The following is a 10,934-nucleotide window of genomic DNA, read 5'->3' on the forward strand; positions in this document are numbered from 1 at the left end:
ACGTTTGAGACTTATTAGAATCCCTTTCATTTTCACAACAATGAATGCGGCAATACGCTACCAAAAGATTTAATGAGAAATTAAGCACAACACACAACAGCCCAGCCAGGTGAACACACTCATTAGACTGTGAGAGTCTGCTCTACGCAGCTGGCAGAGGGAGAGCAACACAATGGGGGAGGAGGCACCGCTCAGCCAGGGAGGGCAGCCTAGGAATGGCAGGCTCATGTGTGCGGATGTCTGCACAGAAAGACCCACAAGACTCCCTCCTTCCCTACCCCAGGCTTCCATCTCAGACTAAACTTTAACCTTTGGGAAGATGAGTGTGTGTGACAGAGGGGCGGGGGAGATGGAGGCTGGAGGAGGAAGGAGATGGGGTTCGCGTCTAGACCCTCCCCTTGGCTCTTGTGTGTGTGTGGACTGCTCTAGCTCTTTCTGCTCCTGAAGTTGCTGCTTTGACCCCAGCAACATCACACTATGGTGGAAATCTCTCTCACAGAGCTCTGGGCCTGATTTTTCCTTTCTTCCTTAATGGGTATTTTCGATTCCATTAAATGATTAATGATCTTGTGCTTCCCAGGTGTCCACCATGGTTTCAGGCACGTGTTATTCCAATCCGACGGGTCCTTTGGACGAGTTTTAATGGGTTGCTTCTGTCTTTCCATTAATCCTTTGCATCCAGGTAATGGATCACCAACGACTATGGAACCGAACCTATTGGTGAGGGCCGGCTGTCCCTGTCTTTCAGTGGGGCTGCCATAGTTTGGACACTGCCTGTAGGGTTTCCAGCTGTGAAGGCTCCGTAGTGGGACTCTTGCCTGGAGAACAAATTAGAAAATATGGAAAGGCCCTGGCTATGTGGTGGAGCCATTTCATCTTGGCCTGATCCAGGCCTTGTTCAGCACCCATCATAGCCACAAACTCGGTCCTCAAAGTGCCACTGCAGCTCACGGGAAAGGGCTGTCGCTCCTCAGAGCCTCTCATTTGGCACCGTCCCGAGAAGTGATACCCAGACTGCCCTCTCCAGTCACAGGTACCTTATAAGGATGGGGGAGGCATATAACACTGTTCTGTGGGGTTGCTATGTTTTTAGACACACTTCCATTTGCTGATCAGGCCTGCATACACAGCCCAAGCTCCAAGCTTTTCCTTTCAAGGAGAAGCAAGATATCCCAGGCTTCTATCAGAGATGCCAAGACGAGCCACCAGGGTCATGTACTCCGATAGGTGGAGGTCCCCACACTCCATCTCAGACTCATGAATTTGAATTAGCTAAAATTCAGAGTAAATAGATAGATGGCAATGGGTGCCATTGAAATGCTTGAATGGATAGAGAAAGGAAGAAGGGGGGAAGAGAAATGGGGGAGGGAAGACACGGAAGGGAGAGCGAAAGGGAAATGAAAAGAAAGGAGGAATGAAAGGAAAAGGGAAGCAAGGGTGGGAGGAAGGAGGAAGAGTGAAAGAGGGAAAGGGAAGTAGGAAAGAAAGAAGAAAGGAAGGGAGTGGGGGAAAAATGGAGGAAGGAGGGAGGAGAGAGGAAGGCTAAGCTGAAGTCACCCACAGTCTACAAAGAGCTTCTGAGCTGGTATTTGCCGCAGCCTGTGTTAACCCAGCGCTGCATTAAGGGATTGGGGTTGTTTTAGTGACCCTTCTAGTGCTGTGAAGAGATCCCCATGGCCAAGGCAACCTACAGAAGCATTTTACTGTGGGATGGCTTCCCGTTTCAGAGTGTTGAGTCTATGACCATCAAAGTGGGGAGCATGGCAGCGGGCAGGTGGGCAAGGTGCTTGATCAGTGGCTGAGCTTCAGTCATGAGCCACGGCAGCTTGCAGAGAGATGGGAAGACTCTGGAAACCTCAAAGTCCACCCTTTGTGACACCCCTCCTCCAACAAGGCCACACCTCCTAATACAGTCACCAACTGGGAACCAAGTATTCAGATATCAGAGCCTATGCGGGCTGTTCTCACTCAAACCACCAGAGTGGCCCATGGAAACACAGAAACCACTTCATCGTAGAGATCGAGTTGCGTTTCCTCTGCGTTTGCAACAGAGATTTGAAATTGATTTCTTCATACTCACTCTCTGCCTGTCTGTCCTGGCTGCCTACATGCAGCACTCAGTTCCTCAGCTTGGTCACAACAGCAGTCCCAGCACAGAGTTTCAGATGACAGGTTGATTCCCAGTGTTCTATGCTGTAGGTTTGGTCCACAAGACAGGGGTGCATAGAGATGGGGCATTTGGGAGGTGGTTACCATGACGGTTCTGAACTCAGGTATGGCTGGATGCACATACAGATGGTAAATGAATGGCCAACAAGGTGATGTTGGAAACTTGCGGAGGTAGAAACTGGAGGGTGGGAATCACAGAAGGTCAGTCCTGAGATGTATTTTAGTTCCTGTTGATCGCTCCTTTACTTCCCAGCAGCTGTGAATTGAGCATCTTTGCTTTTCCATGCGATCCTAGCTGTGATGTTCCTCCTCACCATGGCCCAGAAATGACGGGACAAAGCGATCGTGGATTGAAAGTTCAGAAATTGTGAGTTTCAGTCCATGTTAGTAGACCTCAAAGGTGGACTGAGGAGCTGTGTTGGGCAATTTTCTGCTGCTGTGGCCAAACACCCAAGACATTCACTTAAAAACCAAGAACTGGGCCGGGTGGTGGTGGCGCACGCCTTTAATCGCAACACTAGGGAGGCAGAGGCAGGTGGATCTTTGTGAGTTCGAGGCCAACCTGGTCTACAAGAGCTAGTTCCAGGACAGACTACAGAGCTTCAGAGAAACCCTGTCTCAAAGATAAAACAAAACAAACAACAACAACTACAACAAAACCCAAAACAAACAAACAAACAAAAAACTAAGAACTGGTTGTTTCAGTTGATGACTTCAGATGCCTTTGAGCTCATGGCCACTTGGTGTTGTTGGTTTGGGTCTGTGGTGGCCCTGTGTTATTGGGCACATGGTGGCAGAATATTGCTTTCGAGGACATGGCTCCAAATGACCCAACTGGCTTCTATGAGGCGCCACTTCTTACACGTTCCCCTTGAGCATCCCTGGGAGGACCATGCCTTTAAAACACACATCTTCGGAAGAAATTCTGGGCCCCCCATGATAAAGCAAGTGCTAGGATCATTGGCACTCGTCCGTGGCTCACACCTCCCAGTGCGCCCACCCAGGACAGAAGGAAGAGAAACACGTGAGATGTGTCTGCTTGCTCATTTCCCGCTCGCTGTGTCATCGCTGGATTCTCGGAGCCTGAAGCAGAGCCAGGCTCCCCTGAGGAAGCCTGCAGCTGTGCATTTGCACAACTTCTAAACCTTATTTTAAAAAATGAAAATCACTCATTAAAATGTCAGCTCTGTTCTCCAGTCTGGTGTTTGGCTCCTGGTAAGACGTTGGTGGAACCAAGGACAGTTTTGCACCATAGACATGCTGGTTCGGGGACTCTGAAGTGTCGGCTTATACGGAGACTTCACATAAAACATGTATGTGCTGCGCCCACCTGCCTCTGGTATTTGGGGAAGACGGGCATCAGCTCTGGGGAACAGAATGTGCTCTTTATTCTTCGCGCACTTTCCATGGGATCTAGCTAGCAGAGCTGGAGCAGAGAGCACAACTCGAACTCAGACAGAGGTTAAAGGTCAGAGGTTAAAGGTATTCCTTCTTGTGAGCCACCCGTCATCAGTTGGTAGCGAATCTGGGGAAGGTGTTAAGAAGGAACCAGAAGCCAAATCCAACCAGTGGAGCCTTGTGGCACTATTGATTAGTGATGTCTGTTGTGGGTGGAACATGACTTAGGGGTGTAAGTGTTATGTATTTGTCCTGGACAGATTTGTCTCCAACGTGATCGTGTTTGACTGACTTAGCATGTGTGCCTAGCGCATTGCCATGCCGAGTAGGAGCTTGACCTGTGACTGCCGAGTGAGCCTATGGGATCAGCAGGTTTGTTCCAGAGAGTATGGAAGGAAGAGAGAAGAACAAGGTAAGAGATTGAAGCTCTGAAGTAGAGTGTGTGTGTGTGGCGGGGAGGGGGGGCAGCCTTTGAGGCCACACAGTCCTTCAGTGTTGCTGGGATCTCACATGATCGTGGCCACCTCCTTGCTTCCCCTACAGCCATTTCTAGATGCGAAATGTCACAGCTGCCACCAACACCTTCCTTAAAGTACAGGGCAAGCTGCTGGAAGCCACAGAGGCTCAGCAGGCTCCGAGCTTGGGAATGGATTTTCTGCTATTTGTGAGTGCTTCAAATGACAGCCACCTGTGGAGCATTCTATAGGCGAGTCACCACATTAAGGTGTCTAATTGATCGGTGTCCATTTGGGGGCCTTGTGTATCAACAGACGGGCTTCCTAGTCTCAGGGGTGCATTAGCCCGCCTAGGGCAAGTCCTCCACATGCTCTCCAGGTGCGCTGTAGCATCTCATCACCTGCCAGGGGGTCGCAGAGAAGGAGCACCTGCCCGAGCAGCACAGACGTGAAGGGGATCTGGAGCGGGTCAGAATTCCAGGTCTGAGCGCAGACGGAAGACCTTTCTGTTGGTGCAGTTTGAATGGAAACCACTGCTGGGTTTCCAGGATAATTCTTGGAATTCGCTTTTGAATTACACTGAAAATATTGGGTCTTTTACAGTGTAACGGTTGATCGATCGTCCTTGGGTTCTTGACGGGGTATGTCCATGAGGCCATTTTCAGAGTGGTTTGATTGAGAAGGGCAGAGAACCAGTCTGAATGTGGCCCACACTGATTCCAAGGACTGCAGTTCTAAGCTGAATACAGTGGGGAAAGGAAGGTCAGCTCACTACCAGTTTTTCCATTTATTCTACTTCCTGGTTTGCTGAGGAAGTGAGGGAGACTCCTCAAGCTCCTGGAGTCACAACGGACCATGCTTCCCCATCAGGATGGACTGTACCTCTTCAAACTGCGAGCCAAAACAACCCTTTTTCTTTCAGTAGTTGCTTGTCCAGTATTTACTCATAGCAACGGGAAACATATTAATACACATAGTATATTGCCAAAGTGAATGTGATTCAGTGCCCCACCTGGGTCAGAGTAGTGGCAGTCGACACTGCGTATTCTAGTTTTATGTTGGCTTGACACAGGCCAGAGTCCTCAGGAAGGTGGGAGCCTCAACTGAGAAAATGCCTCCATAAGATAGGGTGTAAGCAAACCTCTAGGGTATTTTCTTAATTAGTGATGGATAAGGGATGTGCAGCCCATTACAGGAGGTGCTATCTCTGGACTGGGCGGTCCTGGGTTCTCTAAAAAAGCAGGCTAAGCAAGCCACGAGGAGTGAGCCAGTCAATAGCTTTTCTCCGTGGTCTCTGCATCAGCTCCTGCCTCCAGGTTCCTGCCTTGCTTGAGTCCCTGTCCTGACTTCCTCTGAGGGTGAACTGTGATGTGCAGTCTAAGTCGATAAGCCCTTTCATTCCAAAGCTGGTTTGGCTGAGGGTGTGTCATCACAAAATTGGTGCCAGGTGAGTGGAATATTGTTATGACAGACCTGGCCATGCTGTTTTGGGGAGGACTGTGGGAGGACTTTAGAACTGTGAACTATAAACTCCCTTGAGTGCTGACAGGTCAGTGAGAGATTCCATAGGATCTTGGAAGATTTGGAGTAAAACAGACAGTGGAGGCCTGGCTTGTGACATCTCAGAGGGAAGCAAAGACTCTACCAGGCCTTCTGTGTGATAACTCTGTGGTATCTGGTCAGATGGAACTGAAGAATCAGCTGTGATTAACAAGAGACCGAAGTCTGAAAATAAGACCTTTGTCTGACTGGGACACTGGACGCTGGTTACCTGGAGCTGAGAAATTAGCAGTGGTTAAGAAGATGCTAGTACTGTTGAAGTGAAATCTTCTGGGAAGTGCTTCCTTGGAGTCAGCACACGGAAGCTGTGTTCCAGAGGCATCCAGGGTTGTACCTTGTACTGGCAGCTGAACGTGATAGTGTAAGAGTTACGCAGGTGGTAGTGGTTTTGAAGGCACGAAGGGGTCACGGACAGCAGCTGATGTTTGGCACTGTGAGAGACCAGGAGAGGCCATTGGTGAAGGTGTAGCCTCAGTAGCATTTGAGGGCCCAGCCTTGAAAGGGTCATGCAGAGAAGCTGAGGGTTGGCACCATGGAGGGAGTCTATGACAGGCTGCTGGTGAAAGTGCAGCCAAGCTGCAGTAGAGACCCCAGCATTTTGTAGATGCCAGTACCATGGGAGAACCGTAGCAGTGGCAGAGATGAGCCTGTCTGACCTTGAAGTCAAGCTGTGTGTGCTGCAGAGGGTAGAATTGGAGAGATACCCCAAGCCCTTCAGAGGAGCCCCGAAGGTTGTGCGTGAAGCCCAGACATTGGACATTGGGTTACTTATATAATAGGGGCTTGGTTTGGCTTTGTTTGGATTGTGACTGTGCTCTGGTCCTTCCCTCTTGAAGTGAGAAGGTATTTAATTTAGTTATGATTTTTACAGAGTCTACAGTTGAGAGACTTTGAACTTTTAAAAGAGAGTCTAGATTTTTAAAGAGGATGGATTTTTTTTTTTCAGGAGATTGAAGTTTTAATGTGCTTGAATTTGTAAGGACTGGAACTTTTAAAGTTATGTTTGATGCTGTGATATTAATATAAATGCACCATTTGAGGATAAATGAGACAGGAACGGTTCTAATTGAAAAGAGATGTGTTTGTGTGTCAAGCTGACAAGGTTTCCATTGTGATGGCTAGTTTTATGTCAGCTTGACACAAGGTAGAGTCATCAGAAAGGAGGGAGCCTCAATTGAGATAATGCCTCCCTAAGATCAGGCTTCAAGCAAGTCAATAGGGTATTTTCTTAATTAGAGGTTGATGGAGGAGGACCCAGCCCATTGTGGGTAGTGTCATCCCTGGGTTGGTGGCCCTGGGTTCTATAAGAAAGCAGGCTGAGCAAGCCATGAGGAGCAAGCCAGTGAGCCGAACTCTCCATGGCTTCTTTATTAGCTCCTGTTTCCAGGTTCCTACCCTGACTTCCTCTGATGAAGAACTATGATGTGGAAGTATAAGGTGAATAAACCTTTTCTTCCCTAAGTTGCTTTGGTCATCGTGTTTTAACAGAGCAATAGCAATCCTAACTGAATCAGAGGCATAGTGGTGAGCCCAAAGTCTTGCCATCTGCCAGTAACCAGGCATCCTTATCTCCAAAGACAGAGCAAGAACTTGGACTTTTACCTGTTTGATAAAGTGGCATGGTATCAGTGTGGCATGCACAGTGCCTGCTGAGGCAAGAGATTAAGTCCCTGAATCTCATTGTATGGGAGAGAAGGTGTTTAAGATACTATGAAAGTCACCCCTCATCATATTGAGACCCAGGACATTTTCAATTAGAACAAGAAAAGAACATAGACAGAAATCAACACCCAGATGGCTCAGATATTAGCGTTATCTTAGGAGTTTGGCAGTGCTTTAGGGAGCCCTCCTCATGCTCACCACAGGCTGTGTTCTTATGCTGACTCTCTATAGAAAGGAGGCAGAGTAAACCCACCCCCTGTTTGCCTAAGCCCAGGCCGTTGTGTCTAGCCTGTATTGTGAATGGGAATCCATGGATTTGGAAAGAAGAAGAAAATGCTTCATTGAGCAATCAGGGACAAGCTGGGAAAAAAATGGATGAAAACGTTTCATCAGATGTACAGACAGTCTCAGGAGAAAAACAATGGAAGTAGAAAGAAAAATCAAATGGAAGCACGGTGACTGCATCATTAACTGGGATTTTAAAATGGGCACACTCAACAGCAAACTGGGAAGGAGGAAGCATCAGTGAACTTAGGGAGAGAACAGTAAAAACAACTTAACCTGGACGACAACAGAGTGAAAAGGGCCCAGAAGAGGAAGCGAAGCTCAAAGGTCCCTCCATAAGAGGACACACCACCGCCATAGACCAGGGGAAGAGGCAGAAGGCATTTCAAATGGCCGAGAATCTCTCAAAATTTTCAAATTCTGGCCCTCGTAATGAAGAAGTTCAGCAGGACAGCGCAGTGCAGTCCCCTAGAGACCACACAAGCCACTCACCTCCAGACTTTGAACACCAAAGGCGGAGAAACATCCTTAGAAAGAGTCAGAGGAAAAAGTTTATCTTACCCCCACCTTGAGTTGGAAAACTAAACAACAGCTAGTTTCTTATCAGAAGTCATGGACCCCAAGAAGAAATGTACAGTACTTTTCAAATGGCTAAAGAAGAGATTTATCAACTCAGAAATCTCTGTTCACTGAAAATACCCTTTAAAAATAAGAGGAATGAAGATGTTTTAGGATTAAGGAGAGCAAAGAGTCTTTGTCACCAGTAGATCTACTCTGAAAGAGTGACTGAAGAGAATTCTCCAAAGCAGGAAGAGAACATCAAAGATGTATCCGAACATTGTAAGAGAAAAAAAGTACGAAAATCAAAATGTAAGACACATAAGAAGAATAAAAGGCGAGTAACATAAAAGTCTTCTCATACTGAGCCTAATTTTCTCATAATGTCTGGTGCTTGAGGCAACAACCATTGTTGATTATGGTCTTCAGTGTATGTAGAAGAAATATCGATGTTGTAAGTAGGTGAGTTTAGTAATGGGGCTTGAAAGGGGAATTGTTTCTTTGTGACTCTTGAGCTAATGAATGTCAGCACCTCGTGACTATGAGAAGTGATTTGGGCAAATGTGATATTTAATGCAGTCATCGAGAAACCTACACAAAGAGACATGCTGGGAATGACCACAGATATATCACACTGGGCTAAAGGATAGTCAGGTAACTCAGAGTTCTAGGAAAGAGACAGAAATGAGAAGCAAAGAACACACAGAAACAAAAAAGACAGAGGCAAGCTCCAGTAGATCAGTAATTACATTAAATATAAATGGTCTAAATGAAACAACTCCAACACAGAGACTGACAATAAATTTAAAAAGAATATAACTGTTTGCTGTGAGAAAGATCTTAATCCAACTGTAACATAGGTAAGATTGGAAGTAAATGATTGGCAAATGACATAATGTGAATCCAAAGAAAGCTGAGTAGGAATAGCTGTATTAGCAACAGATTAAATATACTTTAAAGCAAAACCAAAAACGCTTACCAGGGATGAATCAAAATGTTCCATAGGAACAAAAGGGTTGGCCAACCAAAAATGTATGGGAATCCTAGATGTATATACATGTGTTCTTAACCTGTTTCCTGCTGCTGTAACAGAAGACCGGAGACTGAGTAAGATATAAGCAAGAGAAGCATATTTGGTTCATGTTTTTAGAGGGCTAAAAGATCACATCTCGTAAGGGAATTCCTGATGGGACATGTCATGGCTAAAGGTATCAGATGGCAAATAAATATAATAGGAGGGGTAGATTTGTCTCTTCTATACCTAACCCACTCCCATTACAATGTCTTTAATCTATTCATGAGGGCAGAGTCTTGTGACCTCATCACCTTGTCAGGGTGAGTACTGAAAAAAGATACAGTGAATAGGTTCCGAGGAGTCTGTTTAACCCATGGCAACCCTCACGAAGCCGTAAAGCATGCCAAACAAAAACTGATAGAAATGAAAGCGGAAATGGACAAGCCTGCAATTCCCAGTTCGAGACTACAGCACTATTCTATTTGACCATTGAAAGAACCATAGAGTGTTGCCAAGGCTACACATCATAACTGTGGACCAACAGGATCCAACAGCCATCCACAGAGTACTCAAGGGCAGCAATGTACCCAGGGAACAGTTGTGAAGACAGATCATCTCCTGCACCGTGAAATGAATGAACAAATTCAAACATACTGAAATCATAAAGGGGTATCCTCTACCACATGGAATCAACTGAAATCCAGGCCCGGGAAAGGCAGAGACAGGAAGATCCCTGCAATTTGCTGGTCAGTCAGCCTACCTGAGTTGGTGAGTCCTATGTTCAGTGAGAAGCACCATCTCCAAAACAAGATGCAGAGTGACTAAGACGTCTGGCATCGACCACTGGGCATGTGCACAGCACTCCCTACACACACGCACGAATTCAAATCCACACATTAGATAATAAAATCACTCTGAGATGGGCTGCTTGCTGAGTCCCCGAAAGGAGCCACCCAACTCAACTGCTGGCCACGTGAGAGCGAGAATAAGCCTTTATTACATTAAGCCTCTGAGATTTGGGGTTGTGTATTAAAACAGCTAGTGTTAATTACCCTGACTAATGCACCCAATAAAAGTCAGGGCCTCAAAGTCTGTGTGGAGCCAAATATTAAACGCACGCCCAGCACTCAGGAGTAATTAAAAAGTGATTCCAATATTTACTTGTGTCTCTCGAAAAACACCAATGGGGTTTCAAGTCATCATTTTAGGCACTCGTCTCAAAACCTATTTTATTGCCAATATCATCCCATTTGACCCAGACACTTCCACCCATCAACTCTCTAACGGTTTCCCCAACTCGAAGTTCACGCTCGATTTCTTTTTCTCGCTAAGGCTCCCTTTCCGTCTGGACTTTCATAATGTAAGGGTTTTTGTCTCCTTCTCTGTCCCCATCTCCCCTCCTGCTGTCCTTCTGTTGCCAGGGAAGATCCAGATTGAGTTGTCTGACACAGAGGGATGTGTAAGGATTACATGAAATTAAGACAGGGAAATAGCAGCAATCCTGGGACAGGAGCATGCACCCATCGCAGGTTGCTTTCCTAGGATTCTGTCTCTGAGACGGAGTTGTCATGCACCTGTTTATGGGAAGCACGTTGCAAATTAATATACCTGTGGAGAGAGTAAAAGTAAGGATAGACCGAGGCAAAGCAAACAGTGTCCCAGGAGCCAAATCTCATGTCTCCGTGTCTCTTCTTTGGGCTAAAGGGGCTTAGCCTTCATCTTCCCGCATCCATCCTCATGGAAGTGATCTGCCTGGGGAGCAGGTGACCTTGGTCAAGGGCATTCCTGAGAGGCCTGCCAGCTGAAGGCTGCTGCTGACAGCTCTCTCTGCC

General features: G+C 46.7%; 1 non-coding gene across 1 annotated transcript; it reads left to right on the forward strand.

Moving 5' to 3' along the window:
• Window positions 1-7,425: 7,425 nt before the first annotated feature.
• LOC125402655 (small nucleolar RNA SNORA51) lies at window positions 7,426-7,558 on the forward strand. Its single transcript, XR_007232696.3, has one exon. It is a non-coding gene; the product is annotated as a small nucleolar RNA SNORA51 (small nucleolar RNA).
• The last annotated feature ends 3,376 nt before the right edge of the window (window positions 7,559-10,934 follow it).

The sequence above is a fragment of the Myodes glareolus genome, chromosome 22 (genome assembly GCF_982192425.1).
Source record: "Myodes glareolus chromosome 22, mMyoGla1.1, whole genome shotgun sequence".
In the NCBI taxonomy this organism is placed as follows: domain Eukaryota; kingdom Metazoa; phylum Chordata; class Mammalia; order Rodentia; family Cricetidae; genus Myodes; species Myodes glareolus.